Source organism: Carcharodon carcharias, chromosome 7 (genome assembly GCF_017639515.1).
Source record: "Carcharodon carcharias isolate sCarCar2 chromosome 7, sCarCar2.pri, whole genome shotgun sequence".
Classification (NCBI taxonomy): domain Eukaryota; kingdom Metazoa; phylum Chordata; class Chondrichthyes; order Lamniformes; family Lamnidae; genus Carcharodon; species Carcharodon carcharias.
The window spans coordinates 119164217-119184580 of record NC_054473.1 but is presented as its reverse complement, the minus strand read 5'-3'; the positions used below and the strand labels follow the sequence as shown (position 1 = coordinate 119184580).

Here is a 20364-nt window from a genome sequence, read left to right as displayed (position 1 = left end):
GCTTTGCAAATTATAAATAGTTGAAGGCCTAGGCTGATTCCTGTGGCACTCCACTATAGTTTGCTGCCCAAAAATAATCTATTTTCCCCAACTCTCTGCTTCCTGTTAGCTAACCAATCCTCCATTCTAATATGTTACCTGCAACACTATGAGCTCTTGTCTTGTGTAGAAACCATTTATGTGGCACTTTATCAAAAGCCATTTGGAAATCTAAATACACCACATCTACTGGTTCCCCATTATCCACCCTGCTTGTTATTTCCTCAAAGAACTCTAATAAATTAATCAAACATGATTCCCCTTTCAGAAAACCATGTTGATTCTGCCTGATTGCAATATAATTTTCCAAATGTCTTGTGTTATGATCCTAGCTGATGTTACTACTGGACAAGTCAGATCCCAGTGTGGAACCTGGCTTGATAGATGCTAGCTTTTATTTTTTGTTTAGAAATGTGGAGGGCAGCTACTGAACAGAGGCACAGAGTCTGCTGGTGAACCTTTAACAAAAAAAAACATTTATTAAACAAGAAAAATGAACGATATTACACTACTCCTTCACCCATAGCTATACCTTCACAGATATATACTGGTTCTTAAGGATAACACAAGTTACAAAATCTATCTTATACTCTAATGTTCACAGTAAATACACGGTCCATGTAAACCATGTAAACCTGTGGTCTGACACACCACACTCTGAAACCAAGATGCCACCCAAAGAAAATGCTATGTATTTCTCATCAACTCCCCCCAGACACTTGTCACACCATAAACCAACTGGTCTTGCTGAACTCCGTCTTTCACATAAGGGTTTCCAATCTCCACGTTTGAAGAACTCGCCTTGGAATTTTCTCCCAACCTACACATTCAGTTGGATGTCTTTATCAAGGGTTCACCTTCAAGGTTTCAACCTCTCTATCTGATGTTCCTCTCCCCCGGATCAAGCTTCACCTTCCATGCACTCTCTCAGATACTCAGCCATCCCAACAGAACACCACTACTTCACAGGTCCGTAGTAAGGAGTCACCAAACTTTGGTTATCTCCTAGGATTTTCTGGCTTCTTGCAAGCCCATTTTGTCTTGATTCTGCTCCCCACAGCTTTTTCTCTCTAATTTGGAGCCTTTTACCCTGCTTCTTACTTTCAATTCCACTGAACAGGACTGGTTCAGATTCCTGATCATTTCCGTTGCTGGAACCATCTTTTGCCCAATTCCCTGGTTTTGGGGACTTTCTTTTTTCTTTGGGACCTGCTCCCTGCAGCTCTCTTCCTGCCTGCTCTGACAGTTTTCTCTGGAATGCCGCTACCAACTGAACTCAAAATGCTTTCTGTTTCTTTGGGCAGAATTGTCTCAGAATTGCACGAAGTGCAGAAGCGGACAATGAAAACGATGTTTTACGCACTGGCCACAATGGCAGATTTTTGCGTCCTGCCTCATTAATAACGCATTCACAGGAAACACGCCGGATCGCTGGCTGGTGGGGCTTGGATTTGCCTGCCACGCCGTGACCTCTATGCTTCCTCGCTCTGGGCGCCATATTTAAAATGCACCAGAGAGCAGCCTACTTCATGTCTAGAGACCAGGACTGCTCCGGGCGACAGATGGCCCCAAAAGCAAAAAAGACGACAGCTCTTAAATGTAGTGATGCCACTCTGGGATGCCTGCTGGATGCACTAGAAGGCTGCCGCGAGCTCCCCTACACTCACTCTGGCTGCAGGAGGTCCACCAGAGTCACTAATCTGGCCTGGGAGACGGTGGCAATGGTGGTCAGAAGCAACAGAACACAAAGGTCAGCTATCCAGTGCAGGAAGAGGATGAATGATCTCATTCATTCCGCCAGGATGCATCAACTCTGAATCCACACTCCCAAACCCATCACACATCCACAGGGGTCTCACACCTCAAGGGACAACACCACTAACTCCCTCACAGATCCTCACATCTTCATCAGCCTCATATCCACTGGAATTTGCATCCTCATCCCGTCCATGGCTCCGCTCACCACATAAACATTCCACGCATCCTTACCATCTGCGGTGGCATGCATCCTCCTCACTTAGACTCCATCTGTTTTCATGCAGGAGAAGCTGGCTCACAACAGGAGGCTGAGGTCCCTGACTGGGGGTGGAGTGGCTAACAATAGGCCCCTCACTCACTTTGACGAACATGCCATTGCGCTGACTGGTGAGGTTGTGGATCGTGCCTATGGCAGCGAACACCCATGTGAGGACCTACACCACATCATCCCTCTCTCTATGCAACTGTGAACACTCTCTCTCCTGTTTTTGACTCTGCTGCCATGCACTAATTATCTCTACTTTGGTTCACAGGGACCTCTGCCAAGTGACCGACGCCCTCAGCCAGCCAGTCCCTCAGCTCCATCCGGGTCCTCACCTCCAGCCTAGTCAACACCTCCTCCATTGAAGAGCTGGAAATAAGCATCCTGGAAGACCAGTCACAGTGCTTACCTTAGATCTCGAAGGGGCTCGGGTTCGCGATCTGGTGGTCACCACATGGACACATGTCCACAGCAGGAGGAGGCAGGTTCTGCCGAGCTCCCTGGAAATTGGAAGATTGCTGGGGAAGAGGCATCTATCAGGCCCGAGTCAGATGAAAAGCCTCTGGATTCAGTCTTCCAGCTCATCGTGGGGAGTCAGCAGAAAGTGGTGCCACATCACGCAGAGCTGTTGGAGGCCCTCAGCAGAGCGGCATACAAGTCAGAAGAGTGCATCCGCAAGCTCTCCGATGAAGTGGTGGCTACATGGGTGTGTATGGAGGTCTCCATGGGAAGGATGGTGAATGCCATCGAGTCCCTGGCCCAGCAGAATGCAGGGATGCGTGCAGACTTGCATTGCATTGGGGTAGCCATAGGTCAGATCTTACAGTGGCAACACAAGAGGGAAACGGGGCACCTCGACGTCCGTCCGGGTGCTCCTTCCCCCTCAAGGAGTCAGGCCGGGGCCCTTGGGCACCTGAAGGGAGGAGGAGTGGCAGCTGGACACCGCTGGGTCATCCACTTAGGAATCTCAAAGGTTGTCCATTCCCTCCTAGTCCTCTTTGCCTGTGACCCCCTCAACCTCATCCTCTGTCACCGCAGGGGGAGCAGCTGACCCACTGGCAAACAGCAAAAGCAAACCGAGTCCTCAAGGCCTTGGTTCCTCAGACGACGCACCCTGAAGTCAACAGAGGCAACAGGGCCAACCATTGCACAGGCATCATTCTGCGGATGTCAGGACAGCACCTAGAAAAAGTGGCAGGCCTAGAAAAGTTAAGAATTTCTGATCACAAGTGGTTGCATAGGTAAACACATTTGGTCACTTTATAAACTGAAACTATATTCACTTGCACTGAATAATGGTGTCTTTCAGCTTCATTTACAGGCTTTGCGAGTCCTCTCCCTGCATCCCCTACCACCAGCAGTTCAGCTGCATGCAGCTGGACCAGGGGTGAATCTAGAGGGAGAAGTGTCCATGTGCCAGGGCTTTTCGAAGCCTCAAGCAAACACTCTCCCACGCACGGGGAGCCTTCATCCATCACACTCATATCACTGTCCCAAGCATTTTCAATGCTGCCTGCTGGGGTTCTCTTTCAGTTATCCATCTGAGCTGACCTGCATCTCTGCTCACCCACTGAGTGCACTCCCATGCAGCACCTTTGCCCATCCAACACGAGGCTGTGCTCCCTTTAGATTTGGTCAATATGGTCGCAGTCAAGTTTCTGATAAGCTCACCCGTCCTTTCTCCTCCCCACATCACCCATGTCCTTTACCCCCTGTCCATCCCCTGGCATCACCTTCGACCTTTCCACCATTACCCTACAGTCTGAACCCTTCTCCTTCACGAATGTGCAGGTGAATGTGCACATTCCCTACCTTCCTGAAAACTTCACCCTCGCCGCCCCTTCTACCGATACCAATGAACCCTCACCCTCTCACTCTACTGGTTCTCTCTGCCCCCTCACACTCACCATTCATCCTTCCACACCTAACCTGAGTTCACTCCCCAGGAGCAGTCATTGGCTCCACAGAGTCCTTGCATGTTCAGCTGGACATCCCCCTCTGCTACCAACACGTTCCTCCACCCTTACACCTTTCTCCACCCTTATGCCTTTGTTCACTCTTACTCCTCCCTCTACCCTTCCTCCACCCTTACTCCCTCCTCCCAGGGGACAGCTTCACCTCCCAAACTCCCTCCTCTCCCCGTACATTTCCCCCTCCGGACTCCCTCCTTCCCTCGGACATCTTCCCCCACTGAGCTTCCTCCATCGCCCTGATACTTTCATCGGTCAGAATGCCCTCCCTTACAGATTCCTCCCCCATTAAACCCACCTCCCCACTTGCCCCATTTTCCTCCGTTATACCCCCTCCCTCGCATTCCCTCCTCCTGTCAGACACCTCCCCCCCACAAACCCTCCTCCCGGACACCATCCCCTCTCCAAATTCACTCCTTCTCCTAGACACCTTCCCCCTTCCGAACTCCCTCCACTACACTTTCCTCCTTTCTTACGCCTACCTCCCCACTTACACCATTCTCCCCCATTATACCCCCCTCCCAACACCCTCCTTCCCCCTCCCAATCTCACCCCCCTGACACTTAAACCACTAGCCCTCCCCCACCTTGAAACACAACTCTCCACTTCAAGGATCATAAAACCTCATTAAAATGCAGGTATACAAACAACCCACAGACTTGCAGGCAACATTCCAAAGTGACCAAAAGCCAGGTTTCCCCTTCCTTAACATACACATATAAAATATAAATTAAACTTAAAACTTAAAGCTATAGCTTATTACTACCACACACAAATACACATATAACTTACTAAAAATTATCTCTAGTTCTGAACACTTGCTATTATCTCAATAGTGGATTCAAGCATTTGCCCTATGTCAGATGTTAGGTTATGTCCAGGCAGTTAGGCAATTAAAATGTCGTGAACAGGCGAAAATAATCAAAAAGGCTAATGGAATGCTGGCTTTCATCTCTCGAGGGCTAGAACACAAGGGGGTAGAAGTTACGCTTCAGTTATATAAAGTCCTGGTTAGAACACACCCTGGAATACTCTGAGTAGTTCTGGGCACCACGCTTTACGAAGGATATATTGACCTTGGAGGAAATACAGAATAGATTTATCAAAATGATACCTGGACTACAAGGGCTTAATTAGGTGAAGAGATTGCACAAACTATAGTTGCATTCCCTGGAATTTAGAAAGTTAAAGACTGACTTGATCAAAATATTCAAGATATTAAAGGGAACAGATAGGGTGGATGCAAACCATATCCACTGGTTGGCGAGTCTAGGGTAACGGGGCATAGTCTGAAAATTGGAGCCAGACCTTTCAAGAGTGAAACAAGGAAATAATTCAACACCCAAAAGTTGATAACAGTTTGAACTCTCTTCTGCAAAAGGCAATTGATGCTCTATCAATTATTAATTTTAAATCTGAGATTGGTAAGATTTTTGTTAACTAATGTATTAAGAGATATTAGGTCGCAACTCAGCCATGATCTCATTGAATAGGGGCTAACAGGGGCTAACTGGCCTACTCCTCTTCCTATCTTCCCATTTACTTGAGATAGGGCCTTAGTTTAACATCTCATCAGAAGGGCATAGCCTCCAAAAGTGCTGAGCCAGCAATCCAGACATTTCATGTTCAAATCTGTACAGTGGGAGTTGTATCCTCAACCATCTGACCCAGAGATGAAAGTGCTACCAACTGAGCCATGACTGATAAGATACCATTTCTAAATTTGTAGGTAACACCAAATTGGGGAGTGTATTTAATTCTGTGGAGGAATATGACAAAATACAAAAATACATTAATTAACATGCACAATGGGTGTGTAGTTGGCAAATCAATTTCACACGGGCTGCAGTGGTTCAAGAAGGCATCTCACCATCACCTTCTCATGGGCAATTAGGGATGGGCAATAAACGCTGGCCTATCCAGCAATGTCCACATCCCATGAATGAAGAAAAAGATATGTAGCTAAGTGTAAGGTGGTGTATTTTAGTAGAAAGAAAAGTAGACCACATGCCCTTGGAAAATAAGTCTTAAGTAGAGTAGAGGGAAAAGCAGAACTACTGGTACAGATAAACAAATTACTAAAAATAGGAATAAAGTTTTATAATGCCAAACAAAAGGCAAACAGAGCACTGTGGTTCATTTCTAGAGGGATAGAATTGAAAAGTAGAGAAGTTATGTTAAATTTGTTTAGAACCTTGGCCAGACCATACTTAAGAGTACTCAATTCAGGTCTCCACAGCATAAAAAAGGATGTAGAGACATGAGGGAAAGTGCAAAATGGCAAAGATGATGCCAGAATTCAGAAGTTATGTCTATCAGCAAAGATTGAACAGACTGGGGCTCCTTTGGTGATCAGACAGAGTTCTTTAATATTATCAAAGATTTTGTTATGGTGAATGTAGGCAAAACGTTTCCACTTGTTGGGGTGGAGGGCAGTGGATACCAAAAGTAGGTGCCATAAATATAGACAGTAAACAATAAAATGTATACGACATTCAGGAGAAACATCTTTACCCACAAAGCAGTTAGAATGTGAAACTTGCTACCACAAGTAATTGAAGGGCATAGCATAAATCCATTTAAGGGGAAGCTGGATAAACACGTGGAGCAGAATTTTTTGCCTGTTGGGCGGGCGGTGCGGGAGTGGACCCAATCGCTGCCTGTGATTGGGTCCGTGCTACCATTAAACGTGGGCGGGCTAATTAAGGCCCACCCAGCAATAATCACGGCTCACGAGGACAGCGGGAGTGGGCGGGCAGTGGCGGTACTGCAATGACCAACGGATCCAATGGCGACCCAGTGGCCTGTTTTAAAAAGCTGCTGCTGCCTTTCAAAGGCTGTGAATCATGGCTAGTGCAAGGGCTCCCCACAGCGCTGCTGCTGAGCAGGCGAGGCAGGAGGGTAGGGCAGGGGGGGCACTGTGCCCCTCGTTTTTCCAACGATTGCCTTGCCGCCCTCCTCGAGGAGCTGGCAGCATGGCAGGAGGTGCTCTCACCCCAGGATGGGAGGAGGCCACCCCACATGACCAAACATGCCTGGGAGGAATTGGCGGAGATTGTGAGCTCCCACAACATGTCACAAGCGCTTCAACGACCTGTTGCGCTCAGAAAGGGTGAGTACCATGTTGCATTGGTCACTTAACCCAGCAGTTAGGCTTTCCGGCCCCCAACCTCCGCCCAAAGTCTGAGTGTAGTGACTGCGTTGAATCATTGATGGCATTTGTCCTTCACTGGGTGGGCCAGCTGATATTGCCCATGCTGAGATCATCATGAGAGGATGGTGTACAGATGGGTTCTGCACCTGCAGCATGTGTTACACTGAGACCCATATTACTGTTTTGGTGGTAACCTGGAAGAGCTGTACCTAGGCGCAGTGCTGGAACTCCAGGACATATCAAAGACAGGGTGATGACATGCTGGGAGGGGAACTTCAAGGTGGCGTGGCACAGATTGATCAGCTGTCCTCTGCGCTCCACGTGCTTGCGCCTCCTTGCTGTGGAAGGTTAGACCTTGTGGTGCCTAATGTGATGTAGGCAGCATTTGGCCAAGGGGGTGGGGTGGGGGTGGGTGGGACAGGCCTAGCATCTTTGTGTGAGTGTTCGGCAGCAACGGGGTGAGGAGGCACTGGTGTCCTGCAATGTCCCACTCTGGTGGGGGTGGGCCGTCCGCAAAGAGAATCCAGGTACAAGTAGCACTAATCAATGCTCTTCTCTCCTTTTCAGGAGAAGAATGCACATAATGCCGCTGAGCGGGTGGGGACTGGCCTCAGCCACTTTGAGCAGGTAGCCCTAGATTTGGAGAGGCACCATGCGCCCAGGTCCACCGGTGTCAGTGAGGCTGGGGTGCCATGGGCAGGTATATGTGCCCAGTAGTGATATCATCATTGTTCTCCCAACAGCAAAGACAGTGCTGAATGTTCAGTGATTGAAGTTTGCAACATAGTTTGACCATTGCTCATGGAAGGATGAGTGCATAAAGATCCGGGGGACAGGAATGCAGATTGACATTGTCTCCACGTTAACTGATCCAATGTCCTTGTTCTTCCATTCAGCATCAGCGGAGCTGGGCCAGGAGGAGGAGCAGCAGGGGCCCCGTCTCACACCTGAGGGCCCTGAAGTCTCTGGCCCACCAATGTCACACCATCTCTGCCTGGCAGGCATTAGTGCAGATACCAGCACCTTAGTGGGAATGAGAACATCGGCTAATGTCCCGGGGCACAGCGGTGAGGGCACTTCATAGTCGCTGGAGGAGCTGGCAGAGACAGAGAGTGCCCATGGTGTCAGCAGTCGGAGGACTTCAGGGGACCAGGCACATGCTCAGTCGGTGGCTGGTGATGTGCCTCTGGAATTGTCTGTGAAGCAGCAAATGCACAAAATGTGGCAGGGTATGCAGGAGCAGGTGGAGATACATGAGGCTATGCTTGGCTTGGTGTCCATGGGGGAGGAGCATATGTGGACTCGCACCGATGCAATGAGCCTCATGGCCAAGCGCCATGCATCCTCCACTGAGAGAGTGGCGACTCTTGTGGAGAGGCTCCTCCAGGAGACCAATCAGGGCTTCCTGAGGTTGCACTCAGATCAGCAAGCCCTAACATCAGCATTGACCTCAGCTGGTTAATGCCAGTGTGGGAGATGGTCTGGGCACCAAGTTTCCCAGCTGGGTGCCTATCCATCTACGGTGAGCAGGGAGGTCCAAAGCGACCTCACATTGGCACAGCGGCTGCTTGTCGTCTCTGCAGGCTCCTCTTAGGGCCCTCTGGATGAGGGCGGCAGCTCCTTTGCCCCTCTGCCAGTGACCGTTGCATCCGATGAGGCTGCGATGACTGGGGAGATGCCAGCTGTGGAACTGGCAGCTCCCTCCCAGGCGGGGCCAGCACAGGCTGCAGGGGCCAGAGGACGGCCGCCATTGTCATCGAGGCCAACAGGACAGCAGAATGAGCAGGCTGTCTCAGATGCCACTCCCAGCGAGGGGAAAGCACCAAGACGTAGCACCCGAAAATGTAAACATAAGGTATCTTAGGCACACCATGGCGTTATCACTGGTGCTTTTGTGTTGGCCTGCAATGAGGTCTTTATGAGTTGGTGTGATTTTTAACACCTTTGTCATTTTGTTTTCTTAAGTTCCTTTGGTTGTAATATTAAATTCAGACATGTCACCATGGCTGAGGGTGCGCTTTTCATTTGTGGGTGGATGGTTACCAATAATGTTATGAGTGATTTGGGGACATTCAGCTTTATTAACAAGGCCCTTAGTTAATGTTCCTATCCAGGCAGATTTTGCACTTCGGTATTGAGTATGGAGCCTGCAGCCCAGGCTTGTCCTGGATGTCAGTATGTGGCATGCTAACTGAAGCTTTGTTCGATTAAAGCCTCCAGGATGTCCCTGCCTCCCCGGAGTATGCCCAGGTCAGTATCTACCCCCTCAGGACTTCCCTGTACGTGCTCATCCTCAGATTCACTGCTGGACTCATCGTGTGCAGCCGCAGCCACTGCGTCTACATCTTCGTCGTCCGCAGTGTCCCCCCTTTCCAGTGCAAGATTGTGGAGAGCGCAGCATTCAACCACAATCAGCAACACACAATCTGGGGGGTACTGGAGTGCTCCCCCTGAGCGGTCCAGGCATCGGAAGCGCATCTTGAGAAGACCGATGACTCTCTCCACCATAGCCCTTCTGGAGGCATGGCTCCTATTATACTGCTGCTCAGCTTCTGTTCTTGGACGGCGGAGAGGCATCATGAGCCACCTTCTGAGGGGAGAGCCCTTGTCACCGAGCAGCCATCCATCCAGCTGGGCTGGAGCACTGAAGAGCCCCGGCATCTGGGAGTGTCTGAGGATGGGAGCGTCCTGGGAGCTGCCTGAGTACCTTGCACAGACTTGTAGAATCAGCATCCTGTAAGCACACACTATCTGCACATTCATAGAGTGGAAGCCCTTCCTGTTGACGAAGGCACTTGGCTCACCTGCTAGTGCCTTGATGGCCACATGTGTGCAGTCCATTGCACCCTGGACGCTGGGGAAGCCAGCAATCGCTGCAAAGCCTCTGGCTTGCTGTGTCTGGCTTGCCTGGTCCCAATGGTAGTGGATGAAGGTCAATGCATGCCTGAACAGAGCACCTGTAATCTGCTTGACACAAGTGTGAACAGCTGATTGGGAGATCACCTACTGAGCCCTGGAAGGAGCCAGAGGCATAGAAGTGGATGGCAACTGTGAGCTTCAGAGCCACTGGCATGGGATGTCCACCCACACAGTTCGCGGAGATCTCAGGCCAATCATCTGACAGATATAAAAACAAAAAACTGCGGATGCTGGAAATCCAAAACAAAATCAGAATTACCTGTAAAAACTCAGCAGGTCTGGCAGCATCGGCGGAGAAGAAAAAAGTTGACGTTTCAAGTCCTCATGACCCTTCAACAGAACTGAGTGAAATTAGGAGAGGGGTGAAATATAAGCTGGTTTGAGGTGGGTGGGGCGGGGATGGGGGGAGAGCAGTGGCCGGGGTTGGGTGGGGTGGGGGGGGGTGTGTGTGTGTGTGTGGTTGTAGGGACAAGCAAGCAGTCACAGGAGAAGATAATCAAAAGATGTCACAGACAAATGAACAAAGAGGTGTTTAAGGTGAAACACAACTCTTTCTCCGGTACATCGATGATTACTTCGGTGCTGCTTCATGTTCTCGTCGGGACTTGGAAAAATTTATTAATTTTGCTTCTAATCTCCACCCCTCCATCATTTTCATATGGTCCATCTCTGACACTTCCCTTCGCTTCCTTGACCTCTCTGTCTCAATTTCTGGTAATAGACTGTCCACCAATATCCATTACAAGCCTACCGACTCCCACAGCTACATCGACTACAGCTCCTCACACCCCGCTTCCTCTAAGAACTCCATCCCATTCTCTCAGTTCCTTCGCCTCCGTCGCATCTGTTCCGATGATGCTACTTTCAAAAACAGTTCCTCTGACATGTCCTCCTTCTTCCTCAACCAAGGGTTTCCACCCACGGTCGTTGACAGGGCCCTCAACTGTGTCCGGCCCATCTCCCGCGCATCCGCCCTCACGCCTTTTCCTCCCTCCCAGAAACATGATAGGGTCCCCCTTGTCCTCACTTATCACCCCACCAGCCTCCGCATTCAAAGGATCATCCTCCGCCATTTCCGCCAACTCCAGCATGACGCCACCACCAAACACGTCTTCACCACCCCCCCCACCCCACGGCAGCATTCCGTAGGGAACGTTCCCTCTGGGACACCCTGGTCCACTCCTCCATCACCCCCTACTCCTCAACCCCCACCTACGGCACCTCCCCGTGCAAATGCAAAAGATGCAACACCTGCCCCTTCACTTCCTCTCTCCTCACTGTTCAAGGGCCCAAACACTCCTTTCAAGTGAAGCAGCCTTTCACTTGCATTTCCCCCAACTTAGTTTACTGCATTCAGTGCTCCCAGTGCGGTCTCCTCTACTTTGGAGAGACCAAACACAAACTGGGCGACCGCTTTGCAGAACATCTGCGGCCTGTCCGCAAGAAAGACCCAAACCTCCCCGTCGCTTGCCATTTTAACACTCCACCCTGCTCTCTTGCCCACATGTCTGTCTTTGGCTTGCTGCATTGTTCCAGTGAAGCCCAACGCAAACTGGAGGAACAGCACCTCAACTTCCAACTAGGCACTTTACAGCCTATCGGACTGAATATTGAATTCAACAACTTTAGATCTTGAACTCCCTCGTCCATCCCCACCCCCTTTCCGTTTCTTCCCCCTCCCTTTTGTTTTTTCCAATAATTTATATAGATTTTTCTTTTCCCACCTATTTCCATTATTTTTAAATCTATACCTTTTATGTCTGGTTAGTCTTATTCCACCCCACCCCCACTAGAGGTGTCCCTTGTGTGTCCTGCCATCCATTCTTAATTAGCACATTTGTTTAGATAATATCACCATCTTCAACACCTCTTTGTTCTTTTGTCTGTGACATCTTTTGATTATTTGTTCCTATCGCTGCTTGCTTGTCCCTACAACCATACCACCCCCCCCCCCCCGCCACCACTTCTCCTCCTCCCCCCCCCCCCCCCCCCCCACCCCACCTTAAACCAGCTTATATTTCACCCTTCTCCTAATTTTACTCAGTTCTGTTGAAGGGTCATGAGGACTCGAAACGTCAACTTTTTTCTTCTCCACCGATGCTGCCAGACCTGCTGAGTTTTTACAGGTAATTCTGTTTTTGATCTGACAGATATAATTGACTGTCTCCCTTGAGAGATGAAGCCTCCCTCGGTACTGTATCCCAGACAGACTGAAGTAGCTGCTTCGCCGCCTGTATACACTGGGAGGAGGATAGTGGTGTCTTCTGCGGCCCCTTCCACCTTGGACTACCTCTTGACCCTGCACCCCTTGTGCTTGCGCCTGTCCTCCCAATGGTGGCTCCTCTGGAGGCTGAATATGCACTCCTGGCCTCCCCCTCTTCTAGCCCTACCTTCCTCCTCAGAGGAGGTGCCTCCAGTGGAGAGTTCAGCTCCCATCCCCAGGCTAAGGAAAGGCTTCCTCAAACCTGCAGGCCCAAAAAAGATTCCTCACTGCAGAGTGCTGACTTGAAGGTTGTGAGTCCAGTCCAAGCAGCTGGTTTGCGTTTTGAAGTTTTGCAGATCACACAGGCAAGCATCAGTAACTTCAAAAAATAAATATTTGACAGAGCACACTCGTGGCTCCACTGAGCCCTCTTATTCTGCCCGTGGATGAGCTTCATACAAATGTGTCCTACCTGCCCATGCGCTGACCCGAAGAACACACGGGCGCTGAAAGATCACTGTCGATTGGCGCCTGAAGGGCCTTAAGTAGCCTGCTAGTTAATGGTGGGTGCGCATCTGATATCATCGCGCGCCTGCCCAACGAAATATCGCGATGGTGCATGATGTAGGAACGCTCGCCCGATGTCACCACGGGTCCCACCCCTACACACCAATAGGAAAATTCTGCCCATGAATTAGAAATGAATGGAAAGACACACTGTTAGGGCTAGATGATGAAGGTGGGAGGAGCATTGTGTGGTGCATAAACTGGTATGAACCAACTGGGCTAAATGGTTTAGTTCTTTTAAATTTCTTACCTTCGCTGAGTTTAACCATCCCCACAATAATAATGATGATAAGGCCGATCAATTTGGCACATGTTAACACATCCTGGACTCTGGTTGCCCATTTCACATTGGCACAGTTTATAAAAGTAAGCAGACCTGGGTGTAAATAAGTACAAGTAGGTAACACTGAAGAAACTGGAGGTTTTTCAATGCACTTATATTAAAGTTATTACTTGATTTATTGTTCCTAATATATCCAGTTTGCTTATTTACATCAGGTGTTGATCACAATTTCAACAGCATAGAATTATGAACTCTTCACTGAGTTAGCCAATTCATAGTTTTAATTAGAACAGGTGGTCAGTTGACCCATCATACCTATTTTAGCTCTTTGAAAAAGCCTCATAGCCATCTTCCTTCTGGTTCTTATGCCAATCACTTAACATCTGTGTTCTCTGGTTACCAACCCTTCTGCCAGCGTAAACATGCTTTCCTTATTTACTCTATCAAAAATCACCTCTATTATATATCCTGTTAACTTTCTCTATTCTAAGAAGAAAACCTCAGCTTCTATAGTCTCTTCATATAACTGAAGTCTATGGTAGCGTTCTAGTATATCTCTTCTGCTACCTGTCTGGGGCTTTGCCAACATTTCTAATGTGTAGTGTCCAGAATTAGACAAAATACTCCAGTTGGCATCTAACTAATGATTTATAAAGATTTAGCAAAACTTTCTTGCTTTTGTATATTATGCCTCTGTTCATAAACCCAAATATCACATATACTTCTATGTTTTGCCATCTTCAAAGATTTGTGTAATTACTCTACCAGGTCTCACTGTTCTTGAACAAAAACAGAATTACCTGGAAAAACTCAGCAGGTCTGGCAGCATCGGCGGAGAAGAAAAGAGTTGACGTTTCGAGTCCTCATGACCCTTCGACAGAACTGCAGTTCTGTCGAAGGGTCATGAGGACTCGAAACGTCAACTCTTTTCTTCTCCGCCGATGCTGCCAGACCTGCTGAGTTTTTCCAGGTAATTCTGTTTTTGTTTTGGATTTCCAGCATCCGCAGTTTTTTGTTTTTATCTCACTGTTCTTGAACCCACTTTAAAATTGCATCATATACTTTATATTGCCTTTCCTCATCCTTTCTACCAAAATGTATCACTTCATAGTTTTCAGCATTAAATTTCATCTGCCGCTTGTCTGCCCATTTTCCGTTCTATGTCTGCCTTAAGTACATTATTATCTTCATCTCTGAGACCCCATCTGCCTGCTTGGGCAGATGTAAAAGATCCCATGGCACTATTTCAAAGAAGAGCAGGAGAGTGCAGAGACCTGGCTAATATTTATCCCTCAATCAATATCACAAAAAAAGATTATCTGGTCTTTATCAAATTGCTAATTGCTATGTACAAATTAGCAGCTGTGTTTTCTACATTACAACAGTGACTACAATTCAATAAGTATTTCATTGGCTGTAAAGTGCTATGCGATGCCTTGTGGTCTAAAACAATTTGCCTTCTACTTTATTGTGACTGTGACAACATGTTCTTTAATGATTGCGGGTGCGAAGCACTCACTTAGTACCTCAGTTAAGTAGGACTTGCATCCAAAAGATGTTTTTTTTTGTCCCCAATTGGCTCCACCCTTCCTTTGACTACTTTTGTACTATTTATGTCTACAAAAGACTTTAGGATTAACTTTTTTAGCTACCCACTAATGAATTCTCATACACTCTCTTTGCTCCCTTACTCCCTTTTACAGTTCTCCTCTGTAATTTCTGGTTTTGCTTGGTATTCTACCATATTTATGAGCCTCATATTTATCATGTCACCTTTTTCTGTTTCATTTAAATCTCAATTGCTGGGTTTTCATTGGCATTATATTGTGAAATTGACAAAAATTCTTCTGGTGCCATGCATGCGCAGTTAAGCATGACAATCCATATGTTGTTGCCAATGACTCCTTGCTCCTCCAAATGATACGTTGAATGTTGAAGTTCCCACAGATGGAAATTAATTAAAAATCACTGATTTGATGTGAGGTTCCATTTTTTTGCCAATAGTCTTAATGTAAAAAAAGGCTAGAAAAAGTTACACCTTGTTGAATGAAGTACGACTTTAATGGTGTATTATGTCATAATCAATGCTGAACAACCTCTCTGGTCCTGACAAATTAATTTTATATTTCTGCAATGTTAAATTTCTCCATTTCATGTTAAAAATTTCATGGATTTTTAAACAAATAAAAATTAAATTGTTTTTAAAGTTTATTGATATTTCAGATTCTACATTAACCCCATGGAAACATCCTGAACAAAAAAGTTCTCTTTTAGATGTTTCAGGAACTCCTCCTTCTCTTTGCCTTTAACATTGCTATCTTCCCAATCTATATTGGAATAATTGAGGTACCCTTACAACTCACTCAAGCTAACATATTGTCAATAAGCAAACCACTATTATTTTAATTTATTATACATAATAATTGGTATTCTTAATGCTTCTTAAACTTCTAACTGCAATTAAAAATACATTATATTGTTAGGAAATGGTAACATTACGCTTACCAATGCAAGCAGCTGCAATTAGTCGTTCTGCTACGTATGGTGTAGTGCAGTTTAAGAAAATAGGTTGCACCAGGTAGTTGCCGAAGGTGATGGCAATAATAGCCTGTGAAGTGGGCTCAATAATAAGTATTGACGTCCAAAGTTTAAGGAAGGCAATTAAACCACCAAATGATTCCAAAATATATACATAGTTTGCACCAGATTTTGTGATCATTGTACCCAGTTCAGCATAGCAGATGGCTCCAATAATTGAGACTAAACCCCCAATAGCCCATATAACCAGGGAAAGACCATAGGAGCCACAGAGCTTTAGGATCCCACCTGGAGAAACAAATATCCCTGATCCAATTGTGTGTCCAATTATAAGAGTGACTCCATTAAATAAAGAAATCTCCCTTTTTAGTTGCATTGGCATTTGTGGTTTATTGTATTTAAAGACTTCTGAAGGCTTGATTGGATTTAAATTGGAAGCAGTGGAAACAGTGGGAATAACTTTGGGTACAAGTGGCTTCGATTTGGGACTTTCGTTGGCCATCTTGAAGTATAATGCTGCAATGAGAAGCAGCTACCTAAAAAGACAAAATCAGAGGAAATGAATAGAGAAATCAAGAGAGTTATATATTGTTTTATACATGCTACCTCTATCACTGTTTCATATCTCACCATCTGACCTTTTCTTTTAAGATTGCAAAATGGTCAGTAAATAGTTCTTGTTCTTATTCATGTTTAGTTTTATTCTAAAAGTAAGCTGGATTATAAACTAAAAAGATGAATGGAGCAAGCTAGACTAGTGCTAAGGAAAGTGAAATAAGGGACATTGTTAAACTGATACTACCATGAATGATACCATAATTTTGCCAATTTCCCATAAAGTCTCACTTTTTCAAAACGCTTGTTGATGACATTATAGATCCTGAAACTAACTGGCCCAGATTTTTGCTCTGGAGTTGGGTAGTGCGAGTCAGAAAATTTCTCGCTTGCTGCACCTGCCTCAGGAAAAATTCCTGCACGTGGCAGGATCTTCATTCTGGAGTTGTCAGGTGGGTGGGCGGGGGGTGGGTGGTGGTGTGGTTGTGTTGGGTAGGTGTGGGATGGAGTTGGGCCCAACCCCTCAGACACAGATCAGAGGAGGCCACAGGGGCTACCAAGTGCTAAGGCCTGTCTTGGATCTTTAGAGCGTTGTCCAAGTTATTTGCTTATATTTTAGGCCCTCTATCCCTCACGCACTCCCCATGCCATCCCCATGTACCCATGCCAACTTAAGGCCAACCCATGCCCCACCCACCCCATGACTCCTAACAGCCCATGCCAATTCATGCCAACCTACCCCCCATCCTTTGCCCTCCATTGCCAACTCACCCTGCATCCACCATGGACAGATCTCAGAAACCATGTTGAGATGAAATAAGGTCTAAATATCCATTATAGCCTTCACTATAATAAAAGAACAGTCCTATTCATGAAAGCCCATTCAAATCTTCTACATCTTCTCAAGTGCTTAGTCCCTCATAAGAACAAACTCCTATTCATAATCCTACATCCATGATAGCTAATCTTTCAATAACCTCTTTGAGCTGTCAAACAAACTTTGAATTTACAGCCACCTGCTGAGATAAATATAGGTTGTGGAAAGCAGCCAAGCATTCATAGAGAACCTTAGAATAATGTCAACAAACAGCAATTATAACTGCTAGAACAGAGTATTTGAATCTCTCAGTGACACAGTGGGCTGTTTTAAAGGGTTGGGGCTTTAATTAACTTCCCGTGACAGTTCTACAGACCTTATGTGTCCTTCAAGCACATTTACATCTACTCTAAAAATTTGTGACTCCCACACTGCAAGTTAAGGCCTTTGATACAGCGAAAATGGGGTTTGTTTAAACTCAGGGTTAAAATGGCCCTGCTGAATTCAAGTGTCTCTCATGTGTGAGTCACACCCCATCCCCTTTTCCCGGCAAAAATAACTGTCGGAAATGTGGGTGGGACTTCCAAATGTTTCCTGCCTGCCATTTTGGAAGGTCCGTGGTGCCTCTGCAATTCCACAAAATTCCGGGCCTTTATGTCAATGTAAGCCTTACCAAATTTCACACATCAATTGGGGTTAGTATGCATACATATGTTCACAGCATGTTATGCATTAAGCCATAAAGGATTCATCAAGCAGCTTTTGCCAATTTTTTGTATTCTATACCATAAGTAACCTACACTGCAAATAAGTATTCTGCAGACAGTAGTCAATCTCTTAGCTTCTGCATTTAGTTTGAATTTTCATCTACTACATGTTCATGATGATTGTTTTTTAAATATTATGTTTGATCTGTGGGGATAAATTCAGCTTCAATGGGTATTCATGAAGTCTGATGCCCAATATTATTAGAGATCAGGGGCACACTAACAACTAGACCATGAGAAACAATGGATATATCTGCCCTCCTGAAATAAAATGTACATACTCCTTTAACAGGGATTTGGGCATGTGTTCTTCTAGGTCACATAAGTTTATAGGGGTAATGAACTCGCATTGCAAGTGGAAAATGTTCAAATTTCTGATATGCATTGCCAGTAGGCAAGGTTACTGCTGTCAATGTAGACTTATGAAACTATGCTGTAAATATATAGCTTGGAAGATATTAGCTGCAAAACAATTGAGTGGCAGGGAATAATGCGTATCTTTTACCAGATCTCTCTGTAACACAGATTTCAGAAGTCTTTCTCCAGTCAAATAATATACTGCTTTTCTATTCTTCCTGCCAAAGTGGACTAGTTCACATTTGTCCACATTATATTCCATCTGACAAATTTTTGCCCATTAAATAGCCTATCAAAACCCCTTTGCAGACTCATTATGCCCTCTTGACAACTTACTTTCCTACCTATCTTTGTGCCATCAGCAAATTTAGCAACTGTACATTCAGTACCTTCATCCATCAATTGTAAATAGTTGATACCAAAGCAGTAATCCTTGTGGTACTCCACTAGTAACAGCTTGCCAACCTGAAAATGATGCATTTATCCCTACTTCCTATTTCCTGTTAGGTAATCAATCTTCTGTCCATGCTAACATGTTACTCCCTACACCATGAGCTCTTATTTTGTGTAATAACCTTTGATGTCGCAACTTATCAAATGCCTTTTGGAAATCTAAGTACACCACATCTACAGGCTCCTTTTTATCCACCTTACTGTTATTTCCTCAACGAACTCTAATAAATTAGTCAATCCTGATTTCACTTTCACATAACCATGCTGACTCTGCTTGATTGTATTATGATTTTCTAAATGTCCTTCCATTACCACAATTATTAAAAGGACTTTTAAAGCAAGAAAGGACACTGACTTAAGATGGCACCTCTCCCATAGTTTCATGGTCATCATTAAACTTTTAATTCCAGATTTTTTTTGATTGAATTCAAATTTCACTATCTGCCATGGTGGGATTCAAACCCAGGTCCACAAAGCACTATGCTGAGTCCCTAGTCTAGTGACAATAATACTACACCAGAACCTCCACCTGTCATGTCTGAATTTAATATTATAACACAAGGAAGTTATGAGAACAAAAAGACAAAGGTGTTCAACATCACACCAACTGATAAAGACCTCATTGCGGGCCAACACAAAAGCAACAGTGATAAACCCGTGGTGTGCCTAAGGTGCCTTATGTTTACATTTTCGGGTGCTACATCTTGGTGCTGCCCCCTCGCTGGGACTGGCATCTGAGGCAGCATGCTGACTCTGCTATCCTGTTGGCCTTGATGACAATGGCGGTCATCATCTGGTCCGTGGAGCCTGTGCTGTCCCCACCTGGGAGGGAGCTGCTAGTTCCACGGCTGGCAACTCCCAAGTCGTCACAGCCTCATCGGATGCAACGGTCACTGGCAGAGCGTCTACAAATGGACCAGTGACACCATCTCTCTCCCAAATTCGGAGCTCTATCTCTATTACATTTTTGGAATACAGCACAATGATAGAGAATTTCAATCAAAAGGAACTTTGCCTGCTCATTTCATACTGGGGTCACAGACAGAGAAGTTCTGAAGGAGACTTCAAAATCTAAAGCAGCAATTTCCAAGGAAAAACTCAGGTCCACTGTTTAAGGAACAGCTGTGAACAACAGCGAAGGATTCATAAACAGTGAACTCTCTGCTTTTTGCCTTTTAACATTGAATCTTTATTGAGCCAAAAGTTAACCTTCTACTGTGTAACATATGATTTTGCATGCTTGTCTTTGTGTGTTTAGCTTTTAAAATTTTTCTTATATCTTGGATGGGATTTTTTTTAGCTCAATAGAAATCCCAGTGTATTTAAGCTCAAGAAAGCATGTCGGACTGAGTTCTTTGCAATCAGCACATAAATGGTTAAGTACAGACACTGAATTGACATCTTCATCCTTATAAATTTCAAATAACCTTGTTATGATCAATTGAGGTATGGGAAAGAAAGGGCAAGTTCTGACATCCATCCTCACCCAGTTGTAACACCCTTACCGCTTAGTTTAAGTTCTCTCTACTGCCCTAGTTGCATAACTCGCCAGGACACTGGTCCCAGCATGGTTCAAGTGAAGACCATCTCAAATGGTACAGCTTCCACTTTCCCCATATTGGTGGCAGTGCCCCAAGAATCGAAAACCATTTCTCACACATCAATCTTTAAAACATGTATTCAACACTCCAATCTATTTACCCTACATCAATTTGCTCATGA

The 20364-nt window shown here is 45.8% G+C and overlaps 1 pseudogene; it reads right to left on the bottom strand.

Annotated features, from left to right (window-relative positions):
- LOC121280408 overlaps positions 1 to 20364 on the bottom strand; it is a 116337-nt pseudogene that overhangs the window by 91620 nt on the left and 4353 nt on the right.